This window comes from Sorex fumeus, unplaced genomic scaffold (assembly GCF_029834395.1).
Source record: "Sorex fumeus unplaced genomic scaffold, SorFum_2.1 ptg000265l, whole genome shotgun sequence".
NCBI lineage: Eukaryota > Metazoa > Chordata > Mammalia > Eulipotyphla > Soricidae > Sorex > Sorex fumeus.
The window spans coordinates 8228193-8240783 of record NW_026606322.1 but is presented as its reverse complement, the minus strand read 5'-3'; positions in this window follow the sequence as shown (position 1 = coordinate 8240783).

The window sequence follows — 12591 nt, the reverse complement described above, 5'->3', positions numbered from 1 at the left end:
TAACTGAACTCAGAAAATAAAAATAGTTCTGTTTCTCAGGAAAACTTGAGAAAATGAATGTAGAAATAAGTCACTGGGGACATAACCTAATTTTTAAATGAATAAATAACGTTTTGTAACAATTTTCCAGTTATGAAACTAGTCTCATTGATTTAAAAAGATGTCAATAGAATGTCTTTAAAGATGTTTATTTAAGATGGTGAAACACTGGTTTTCAGCAAAGTTCAGGATCTCTGGGTCTTAATTTAATCTTTCAGGGAGTGACAGGTTGAGGGAGTGACAAAGTTACAATAGCTTTGATGAGCAAAAAAGGTATATTTTATGACAATAAAGACAAAACCAGGCCCTCTGACTTTGTCACCATTGTTGCATAAGAGAATTAAACTTCCTCTGAACAAATTGAACAATAAATAATGGTTGTAGGCATTTAAATCTATCTCCAGATCACACAGAAAATTTGTGGGAATTACTGAGAACAGCTCTTTAAAATGTTTAGTGCATAACTGATCCAACATTAGAACAATGGCTGATTTGATAATATGGTAATACTTTAATGATTGGGGCTTACTAAGTAATTAATTATTTTAAAAAACAAGTCACTGTCACTGTCTCCCATTGTTCATCGATTTGCTCGAGCAGGCCCAGTAGCATCTCCATTGGAGACTTTTGTTGTTACTGTGTTTGGCCAGTGATGTATTCAATATGCCAAAAAACAAGTACTTCTTCTATATAAGCAAAGGCTGAAACTTTTCCAATATTCACCTAAGACATACAGGAATTATTCTGTAAACTTGTACGTATCCGGGAGCAAAGAAAGACTTCTGATTCCCCCAGTAGTTATCGATCTTTCTCTTTTCTTTTTTTAAAATTGAGTCACCATGAGATATATAGATATAAAACTATTCATGATCAGGTTTCAGTCATACAATGTTCCAACATCTACCCCTCAAACCAGTGTATATTTCCCTCTACCAATGACCCAGTTTCCCTCCTACAACTTCTCACCCCAACCTGCCTCTATGACAAGCACTTTTTTTCTGTCTGTCTGTGTCTCTGTGTCTCTGTGTCTCTGTCTCTGTCTCTCTCTCTCTGTCTCTCTCTCTCTCTCTCTCTCTCTCTCTCTCTCTCTCTTTGGGCATCATGGTTTGCAATATAAATACTGAGAGGTTTCCATGTTTTGTTCCTTTGCCTACTTTAGCTCCTTTAAACATGCAGTTCTTATCCAGAGTGATCATTTCCAACTATCGTTGCCATAGTGGTTCCTTCTCTAACTCAACCACCTTCTCCCGCAACACCTGAGGCAGGCTTCCAACCACGGACAAATTCTTCTGGCCTGTGTTTCTACTGCCTTTGGATTTTAGTCTCATACTGTTTTTTATTACTATATCCCACAATTTAGTCCAATCACTTTACACCTGTCTCTCTCCTTCTGACTCATTTCACTCAGCATGATAGTCTTCATGCCCATCATTTATAAGTGAATTTCATGACTGTAGTTTTCCTAACAGCTACATAGTATTCCATTGTGTGGCTGCACCATAATTTCTTTATCCAGTCATCTGTTCTCAGGTACTTGGGTCGCTTCCAGTTTATGGCTATTGTGAATAGTGCTGCAGTGAACATAAAAGTGCAAATGGCATTTGTACTGTGTTTTTGTTCCCCTGGGGTATATTCCTAGAAGTGGTGTTGTTGCATCATATGGAACCTCAATGTCTCGTTTTTTTGAGGAATGTGCATTTTGTTTTCCAAAAAGACTGGACCAGTAGGCATACCCACTAACAATGAACGAGAGCTCCTTTGTCTGTGCATCCATGCCAACGCTGGTTGTTATTGTTCTTTTTGATGTGTGCCAGTCTCTGTGATGTGAAGTGATACCTCATTGCTGGTTCTTTTGGCATCTCCCTGATGATTAGTGATGTAGAACACGTTTTTATGTGTCTTTTGGTCATCTGTATTTACTCTTTGAGGAAGTTTCTGTTCATTTCTTCTCCATGTTTTTTGATGGGGTTGGATGTTTTTTCTTTTAAAGTTTTATCAATGTCTTATATATCTTGGATATTAACCCCTTTTCTGATGGGGATTGGGAAATTAAGTTTTCCCATTTCATGGGCTGTTTCTGTATCTTGGTTACTGTTTTCTTTTAAGGCACAGAAGCTTCTTAGTTTAATATAATCACATTTGTTTTTCTTTGCTTCCACTTGTTTGATTAATGTTGTTTCAGCTATAAAGATGTTTAGCTTTGGTGTCATGGAGAGTTTTGCCTATGTTTAAATTCATGTACCTTATCCATGCATGTCTGACTTTTGCGCCTGGCATTAGAGAGAAATCTGATTTCATTTTTATTTTGCGTATAGCTTTCCAATTTTCCCAGGACCACTTGTTAAAGAGGCTTTCCTTGCTCTCCTTCACATTTTTTTCTCCTTCATCAAAGATGTGAAGAGGAGCAGGAAGTCTTGTTATCTTAAGCCACCAATTACTTCATCTGTTTCTTTGACATGTCCTTTCTCTTTTGTCTGTTCCATGAACATTAGAGCTTTGCTAACAGAGTGATATTAATAATCATCATCTTTGTCCATATGCTTTATAAAGTTATAATTTAAACACCATATTTATAATATTTTTAATATTTCTGGTATTGATGTATAGTCACTGCACCCCACTTCTATCAAAGTGCTCCAAACCTATGACCACTATACCTATTGTCACCTCTTCTTCCCTCAACTATTCCCCAAAATTTACTAATCTGAGTTTCATAATCCAAGGTCTAGAATTTGTCATTGATATTTTCTTTTCCCTTGTTTTGTGCCTTGGGTGAGATTATCCCATATTTGTTCTTCTCCCTCTGACTTGTTTTGTTTGACACTGGTGCCTTTTAGGTGATCTCATCAAATTCTGAGACTTATTAGAATTAATATGTAAATGACTCTTTATAATTTTTCATAATCATTCGTTCATTTATTCATTTAGTAAGTATCTATTCAGCATTGACAGTTTCCAAGCTAGAAGTTGGGAATTCAGGAGTACTTTAATAGCTGAGAGATAGCACAGTGTGTAGGGCTTTTTTCTTGCACACAATCACCCAAGTTCATCCCAGGCATCCCATGTAGTTCCCCTAGCATGGCTAGGGATACGTCTGAAGTGCAGAGCCAGGAATAACCCCTGCACATCACCAGGTGTGCCCCCAGCTTCAGAAAAAAGGGTACTTTAGAAGGACACAGTCACTACCTTTATTCATAATGATTAGTATCTAGTTGGCAATGACAGCCAACCAAATAAAGAAGCTAATAGATAAAATTAACCATACATTGTTAATTTCTGTAAATAATGCAAACAAAAAGATGGGTTTGGAATATAGAGACCTACAAGTAGGAAGTATTTTAAAAGGGGGCTCTGAGGAAATAACATATTAAGAAGAAACTGGTAAGTGAGCAAGCCTTGTGATAATTTTCAGAGCAAGGTGTTTTATCCTAGCTCTGGAGGAAGGAATAGCAAGAACTGACTGAGACCCTGAGCTATAAAATACTTCATGAGCTATTTGAATGGACAAAAATAAACACAGACGCTAGAATGTTAGTGCAGAAAGTAGAGTGCTTGCCTTGAAAACCGTCAACCTGGGTTCCATTGTATGGTCCCCCTGAGCATGACCAGGAGTGATCCCTGAGTGCAGAGCCAGAAGTCAATCCTGAGCTTCTGTGGGTATGGCCACTCTTTTTAAAAAATAGAACAAAAAGAAAATAAAAATTAACACAGAAGTGAATGATGTAATATATTATTCTGGAGAGAGACATAATTGCTAAATGAGGCAGGATCTTAAAGTTCTGGGAAAGAATATGAGTATTATTTTAAATAGAATTGGAAGTTATTCAACCATTATTATTATTTGGGGGGAGTTGGGTAACACCTGCAGCTCTCCTGCTCATTCAATTATCTTGCTTAAATACCTTACACGATCTGAATCATCTTTACTATTACTATTGCTGCTATGAAGAAAGTGGGATTGTACATATGGAAGCAAGAAGAAAATTCTCCCTAAAAATACCAGCTGAAAGTTTCTACCACCAAATGGTTATTGTCTAAAACTCCTTCAATAAGGATATAATTTTCCTCTACAAGTATCGCTAAAATAATTGCAAAAAAATTACACAACAGGAAAAATAGCCTACTAAATTTCAATGCATAAATTCATAAATTCTTTGTGAGTTACTTTCACATAAAATTTAATGTGCGTGTTATAGTTCAAAAGCTCCATAGAATAAAGTTAATTTTTTTTAAAAAAAAGTTAAACACCTTATTCTCCAGAAGGCCAGGCTATTTGTAATGGCTTTGTACTTGATAAATATAAAATTGATTGACATCTCTATGTTTGTCTGGAAATAAAATTTATTTAAAAAATTTTTGAAGTATTATTGCTTTTTATCATTTTATATGCTTCAGTACTGAACAATTAAAATAAGTTCTTACATTCATTAATCTTGATTGACTAGCTAGCCACTCAGCCTTCCCTCTTACGTTCTAGTAATATTAGTCTCATGACACCAAAATTTATTATTGACTTACTTAGTTCTTCTGTTTGTTCTATGCCACATAGAAAATGATACGGTGATTTTCTTTCTCTTTTCTCCTTATTTCACTTGACATAATACTAGGTATTGTTACAAATGACAGGATTTCATTTTGAAAGTTGAATAAAATTTCATTGCATATATAATATATTGTATATACATATTATATATATTAAAATGTTTCTTACCCATTTGTAAGTCAATAGACTGGTAGGCTATTTTCAATTCTTGGGTATATAATAAGTCAGTGATCTCCAAACATCATTATACCAGTGTCAGTCTAAAGGTGTAGAAAAGTTGAAAATCACTGGCCTATCAACTTGGTCATAATTGACAATCCATCGACTGGTCTGTAGGACAGTCTATAGGTATAAGAAAAGTTGAAGGATATTATTATAAGTAATCCTGCATTGAAAATGGGAGTGCCTGTATCTCTTAAAATTGTTTTTTCAAGTGTGATGACTATTAATCTCTATTTTTTATTTTTGGAGGAATTTGTTTAATACTTTCATATAGGCTATACCACCTTACATCCTTGCCAATAGGGCGTACATATTTTGTTCTTTCCACGTACTCTCAAATTTGATGTATCTTTTAGATAATAGTTATTTTCACAGGTGTGATATTGCATGTCATTGTGGTTTTGATTTGCATGCTTTTAATAAGAAGACATCTTTTTATGTGTCTGATACCATCTGTGATGTCTTTCTTTGAATAAGTATTTACTTGTCTTCTCCTTATTTTTAATTGGGTTGTTAGTTTTAATTGTTGAGTTTTGAGTTATTTATATATATAAATTATTGTATATAATTAATATATATTTATATACATACTGGTTTGGGGTCACACACAGCTGTGAAATACTCCTGGATTGCACTCAGGAATTACTTCTGGCACTGCCAGGGTGTATCATGTGTGACATGCTAGGGATCAAATTCAGGTCAGCCACATGCAAGGCAAATGCCCTACACATTGTACTACTTTTCAGCTCCAATTTGTGTGTTGTGTATATTATTCTTTGTCACATATATAGTGCAAATGTCTTCTCCCATTTGATGGATGTCTTTTTGTTTCTATTTAAGTTGCTTTCACTGTGCAAAAGCATTTTGTCTTTATGTAGTTTAATTTGCCTTTTCTTGCTTTTGTTTCCCTTTGTCATTGGAGTCAATTCTCCTGGCATGTCTTTGTGTCTGAGGTCAAGGGAAATAAGACTAGTTCTTTCCTCTCTGCACTTTTTAAGTCTTTAAACCATTATTGAATTAAATTTTGTGTTTGGTATTAGGTAGTAAGGTAAAGGTAAAGGTAAAGGCCCTCCCGTTGATCGTCGATTTGCTCGAGCGGGCCCAGTAACGTCTCCATTGGAGACTTTGTTGTTACTGTGTCTGGCATATCGAATACTCTCGGTAGCTTGCCGTATTAGGTAGTAGCCTTGTCTTATTCTTTTGCATAGTTCTCTAGTTTTTAAAACACTAAAAATATTTTAAGTTGTGATTAAACTTAAAAATATAAAATTTGTATTAAAGTAATACTGGTTTACAAAACTGAAAATGTTTTACTTTAGGTGTACAAAATTACTGTATCTGTCCATCAACAAATTGCCAATATTCCCTGCTTTACAGTTCATTGGACCCTTTCAGCTGACCTACACCACCCCTTTATAACCTCAATTCTATGATCAGTATCTGAAGATTTTTTAATAGAGACTGTCTCTTCTCTTGTTTCTTTATATACTACACAGGATTAAAATCATCTAGTATTTTTCTTTCTTCTTCTGATGTTTCACTTAGCATGACCATGTCAGGGTCCATCTACATTGTTTCAGGATGCAAGATTTCAAAAATTTGTAAGGTATATTTACATCTATATTCATTGAAGTATTACCTTTGTTTATAGTGGCCAAGATCTGAAAAAAATAAAGGATATGTACTATGTTTACATGAAAGAACACCACTCAACCAAAAGAAAAGATAAAATCTTACTGTCGTCTATTGAGTAACAATTTATTATTACTTCCCTAAATCCGCTGTAGGTTTCTGTGTTTTCTTTTGTCATAAATTAGTTATTTGTAATATGTGATTCTGTTTCTGAGTTCTCAATCCTATTCCTTTGGTCTATGTAGTATTCCAACATTGCACTATTTTAACTAATATTTTATAGCAAAATTTTATGTCTTGTAGTATAATTTGAGGTCAGGGAATGTGATATTTCCATTGTTCTTTTTTCCCACTCAGAATTTCCATAATATTTTTTATCATTTGTAGTTTCAAATGAATTTCTTGATCTTTTTCTCAATTTCTGTTAATAATGCTGAAGGAGATTTCATTGAAAATAAAGCTCCTGGAAGAGAGCAACACAGAGTGTCCTGACCCAGCACCAGGCTGTCATCACCGGAGTAACTCAAAGGGGGCGATTGAGTTTCCCTCCCCACCCCAAGCAGAACTCCGGCAGCTGAAAACCTCCAGAACCCAACTGCAGCCATGCTCAAGGCCACTCTCCACAGCTTGGATGAGTCTCACCTCTGAGGGAACCTGTAGAAAAACACAGGTATGAGGGACTGAGATCTCCAAGCTCACTCAAAATGGGACTGGTCCTCCTCACTGAAGCTCCCCAGTTTTCCATTAGCTTGACAGTCACATGCACAAACTGCTCCTGGCTCCATATAATCTCAATGGCCAAGATCCAGCGATTATAAAATAAAGTTCCCAGGAGACAGCAACACAGAACGTCCTGGAGTGCAAGGCTGCAAATGTGACCATGCAACCTCATATACTGTAACCCACTGACGTAACAAAAGTAGCACACATTTCTTTGGTTTTAACATAAATGTTTGTAATCTCTTATATAAGGGTTTAAATGGCTCCAGGATGAAATACAACAATCTTCACACACTTTCCTCTTATGGTGGTAGGAAGGTACCTGGTGGTGGGATTGGTGTTTGAATATTATCTATAATGAACTATTACGAACAACTTTATAAAAATAAAATATATTAAAAAATAAAAAAAGAGATTTCATTTAATCTATATATTTCCTTAGGCCTTATAGTCATTCTGATTGTATTAATTCTTCCAATTCATAAGCACCTCGATCTCCTTAAGTTTTTTTCTACTTCTTTCAACATCTTGTACTTTTCTCTGCATATATTTGTTTTACTTCTTTGGTTAAGTTTATTCCAGGATTTCTGTTTCTTCTGGGTGTGATTGCAAATGGTACTGTTTTGCTGACTTCTTTCTGCTTCCTCATTATATGTATTTAGAAATATAATAGATTTTGGAATACTAATTTTGCAATAAGTCACTTGACTGTATTCACCTATTATAACTAACAGCTTCTTACCAGAGTCTTAGGGATTTTCTATGTATATTATTCATCAGACAATATATGTAGAAATATGACAGTTTAACTTTTTCTTTCTTATTGTATTTATTTTAAGCCATTTTCTTGTGTAAGTGCTGTTAGTAGAATTTCCAACACTAAGAGCAGTTTTGCTATCTTATTCATGGATTTGGAGGAAAGGATTTCAGGTTTGTTTGTTTGTTTGTTTGTTTTTATCATTGTGTGTGATATTGGCTCTGACTTTTTATAGTTTTTATCATATTGATGTACATTGCGTCTATATCCCTTTTGTTGTAGGTTTATGTAATGATATTAAATCTAATTGACAAATTTTTATATAAATTAATATGATATATAAAGTCTTCTTTTTGTTGATGTGGCATATTGTATCTATCAGTGCGAATATGCTCAATAATCCTTGCATATTTATTATTAATACCAAGTGATCATGGTATATGTTTTTTGCATATTCTTGAATTTAACTTGTTAGTATTTTGTTTTATTTATCTATGAAGAAATTAGTATTTTTCTTCATTTATCGATGAACAACAGGAGGACAGAGCTAGAGGACAGTGCTACAGTGTTACAGTAATTTGTTTAGGGTTTTTACACTTGATCATGAATACAAGTTCTATATTAATTTTCATTTTTTGTAAGCCTTTTTCTGGTTTTGAAATCAGAGAAATGTTGATTCCAAATAATGTGTTTGGAAGTTTTTCTTATTTTCAATATTACTAATAGATTTAGAAGGAAAAGTACACTTTCTTCTTGAAATGTTTGGTAGAATTTACTGGTGAAAATATTCCCTGAGCTTTTGGAAGACATATTATTACTTTTATAAATCTATTATTTAATGATGTATCTGTTAACTTTTCCTTATTTATCCTGATTTGTCTTGGAATATAATATTCATAAGAATCTGTCAATTCCACTTTGGGATATCTACCCCCAGGACAGAAAAGCATTCATTCAAAGGAATTATATGCACCTCTATTTATTACAAAACTCAGTACAATAGCTAAGATTTGTTATTAACCTAGATGTCCAACAACAGATCAGTAGATCGTGAAGATGTGTTTTACATATATATGTGTATATATATATGTGCTCACATGTGAGCAAGCAGGGTTCCGCAAAGGATTCAGCACCATCGACCATATCCACACGATAACCAAACTCATTGAGGTTTCTCGGGAGTTCAAGATGCCGCTCTGCTTAACGTTCATTGATTTAAAGAAGGCCTTTGATTCTGTTGAGACGGAAGCGGTCATTGAAGCCCTAGCCAATCAGGGCATTCAAGCCCAATACATCAGGATCCTCCGTGAGCTCTATTGCGGATTCACTACCAGGATCTCACCATTCTACAAAGAAGTGATCGTTGATGTCAAGAGAGGGGTGCGGCAGGGTGATACCATTTCACCAAAACTCTTCAGTGCCACCCTCGAGAACATCATGCGACGACTGGAATGGGAAGGAATGGGAGTGAAGATAGATGGTCGGCAACTACACCACCTCCGCTTTGCTGATGACATTGTTTTAATAACACCAAACATCAGCCAAGCGGCACAAATGCTGGCCGACTTTGACCGTGAGTGTGGAAAGGTAGGACTACAGCTGAATCTTACGAAGACAATGTTTATGAGAAATAGCCTTGTTCCTGACGCCCCATTCGCTCTCAATGGAACGACCATCTCCGAATGCAACAGCTATGTGTACCTAGGTCGAGAGGTCAACATGACAAATGACCTGGCACCCGAGCTGCGCAGGAGGAAGAGAGCGGCTTGGAACGCCTTCAAGAACGTCGAAGAAATAGCTAAGAGGACGAAGAACCTCCGGCTCCGGGCACATCTCTTTGATTCCACTGTTCTTCCTGCATTAACATATGCCTCAGAGACCTGGGCCCTACGCAAACAAGATGAGAACGCCATTCAGGTCTCCCAAAGAAGAATAGAAAGAGCTATGCTTGGAATATCACGTTTCACTCAAATGAGAGAACGAATCCGGAGTTCTGACATCCGTCGACGATCAAGGATCAGGGACGCTGTCTCATTTGCCAAGGTGTCGAAAATCAGATGGGCTGGTCACGTAATGAGATTTAAAGATGACCGTTGGACTAGAGCTGTTACTGATTGGATTCCACGGGATGTCAAGAGACCGCGTGGCCGCCCACCTACCAGATGGTCAGACTTCTTTGTCAAGGTCATGAACGATCGGTTTGAGGCCCTTCATGTTCCCGGAGCGAAGAGATGCCATTGGGCTACACTAGCAAGCGACAGGGACAAATGGAGACGTTACTGGCGCCCGCTCGAGCAAATCGACGACTAACGGGAAGTTAAGTGATTAAGTGATTAAGTGATGTAGCACTGTCCTCCCATTGTTCATTGATTCGTTTGAGCAGGCACCAGTAACATCTCCATTGTGAAACTTGTTGTTATTGTTGTTGGCATATTGGATATGCCACAGGGAACTTGCAAGGCTCTGCAGTGCAGGCAGGATACTTTCGGTAGCTTGATGGGCTCACCGAGAGGGACGGAGGAATGGAACCCTGGTCAGTCACATGCAAGGCAAACGCCCTACCCGCTGTGCTATCAATATACATTTACACAATGAGTACAATGCAACTGTAAGAAATGATGAAATCATGCAGTTACTGTAACATGGATGGGACTGCAAGGTATCATGTTAAATGAATTAAGTCAAAAGAAGGACAAATACAGGATGATATAAAATATATTATATCATATATATATATATATTTAGAGTAATTAGATGGGGGAAATGCTATAGTTTAAAGGGGGTTTCCCTTAGGTCCCAAATTTTAAGAAGAAGGAAAGAAATAGAGTGAATTGGGGGAGGGGGCGAAGAGATAGTTGAAAAGCAATAGGAGCAAGGGTCAAGGGAACTGAGATACCTGAGTGGTGTTAAGGAATGATAGAACTAAGTATCCAAACCACAGAGTCAATGCCCTGAAATTGTGATACTCAAATTTGAACAACCATATTTAAAAGACGACAAAACCATCGATTGAATATGATGTGTTCAATTTTGTTGTGGAACTGTCCACCTGGAGACTCCCATGTCCAACGTTAAGATTTGGCCTTCTGGACTGCAAGTTACTGTGGATGGTCTTGGTCGGCATGATGAACTCAGTCAGTCTCTCACCCTGTTCATTCCGTTCTAGGCCATGGATCCTGATGTGGAATTCTTCGGCTGATCTTCTCGGTCCTATCTTGGCATTAAAATCACTGACAATGGTCTTGTAGAAGGTGTGGTGTTCTTTATAGAACTTCTCCAGCCCCATGTAGAACTTCTCAATTTCTCCTTCAGCATAATTGGATGTTGATGTGTAGACAACTACTGGCAGTGAGCCACATCTATTCAAGTGTAATCATCTGATTTGGGTTGTTAGGCATTTGAATAAATCAATGTTTATGGCCAAGTTAGTGTTGACAAGGACACCGACACCACTGACCCCTCTTTTGTCGCATGTTCCGAGGAACAGTTCTTCCCCAGTGTCGAAAACGGCGTGATGTGATTGACATCTTCTCGTCTCAGTCAGACCAATGATGTCACACTTGATCTTTCACGCTTGCACCATCAGGTCCTCAGTGGATGCATCCGATGCCAGCATACATGCATTGAAAGTACAGACAGCCATTTTTGTCCTTCCTTCTTTTATCAGCCTTGGTCGGCCCTGGATTTTATGAGCTTCTCCTTCCTGATCCTTCAAAACGCTGCCACACTGGTGGCTCTTTCAGGGTCAGAAGAATGGGATCCATTGTATTTACTGGTTTTGGCATATCAAATACACCACAGATAGCTTTCCAGGCTCAGCCCTGTGGGCGGTACATTCTCGGTAGCTTGCCAGGATCTCCGAGAGGGATAAAGTCTTTTAGGGCAGCCTCTAATCACCCTTACAGGTGTTCCCATGCTTCAAACCATATTTCAACGCATTCAAATATGGTGCGGTAATCTTGTTTTAAGTGTTTTAGGATGTGTTGCGTGGCCATTGAGCCTGGAGTTCAAGGTCACAGAGTTCCGCTTCCCTGGCTCTCTGGGGCTTCACTCGTGTGTGAGTCTGGGCCTGAGTGTCCAGAAAGTGTCCTGGAGGGTGTCCATGCTGGGTAATAGAGGTAGTGGAGGTAATGGAGTTCTGCTGGGCTGTTGGGAGCGGGCAGAGGATCTCTGCTCCTGGGTCTGTTAAGCCTGGAGTCTGAGGTCACAGAGTTCCGCTTCCCTGGCTCTCTGGGACTTATCATGCATGAGTCCAGGCCTGAGGTGTCCAGAAAGCATCCTGGAGGGCGTCTGCACTGGGTAGTGGAGGTAGTGGAGGTAATGGAGGTCTGCGGGCTGCTGGCAGCAGGCAGAGGATCTCTGCTCCCGGGCCCATTGAGCCGGAATAATAATTAGCAATAATGCTAATGATAGGGCTTAAATGTTAGATTGTGTACTATGTAAAATAGACATAGTAAAAAGCTAAATCATGAAAGTAAGAGTTAAGGGGCTGCAGTAATCTGAATGAAAACAATTGGGTAAACATCAGCATGGGAAATGGTAATAAATGGTCATATTCTGATGATATTCCACAGTTTAGCTAAGAGGATGTGTTGCTGTATGTGTCTTGGATTTGGAAAAAGATTAGTCATGGATGATTTCAAGGATTTGAGCTTGAGTGAGTAAAAAAATAGTGTTG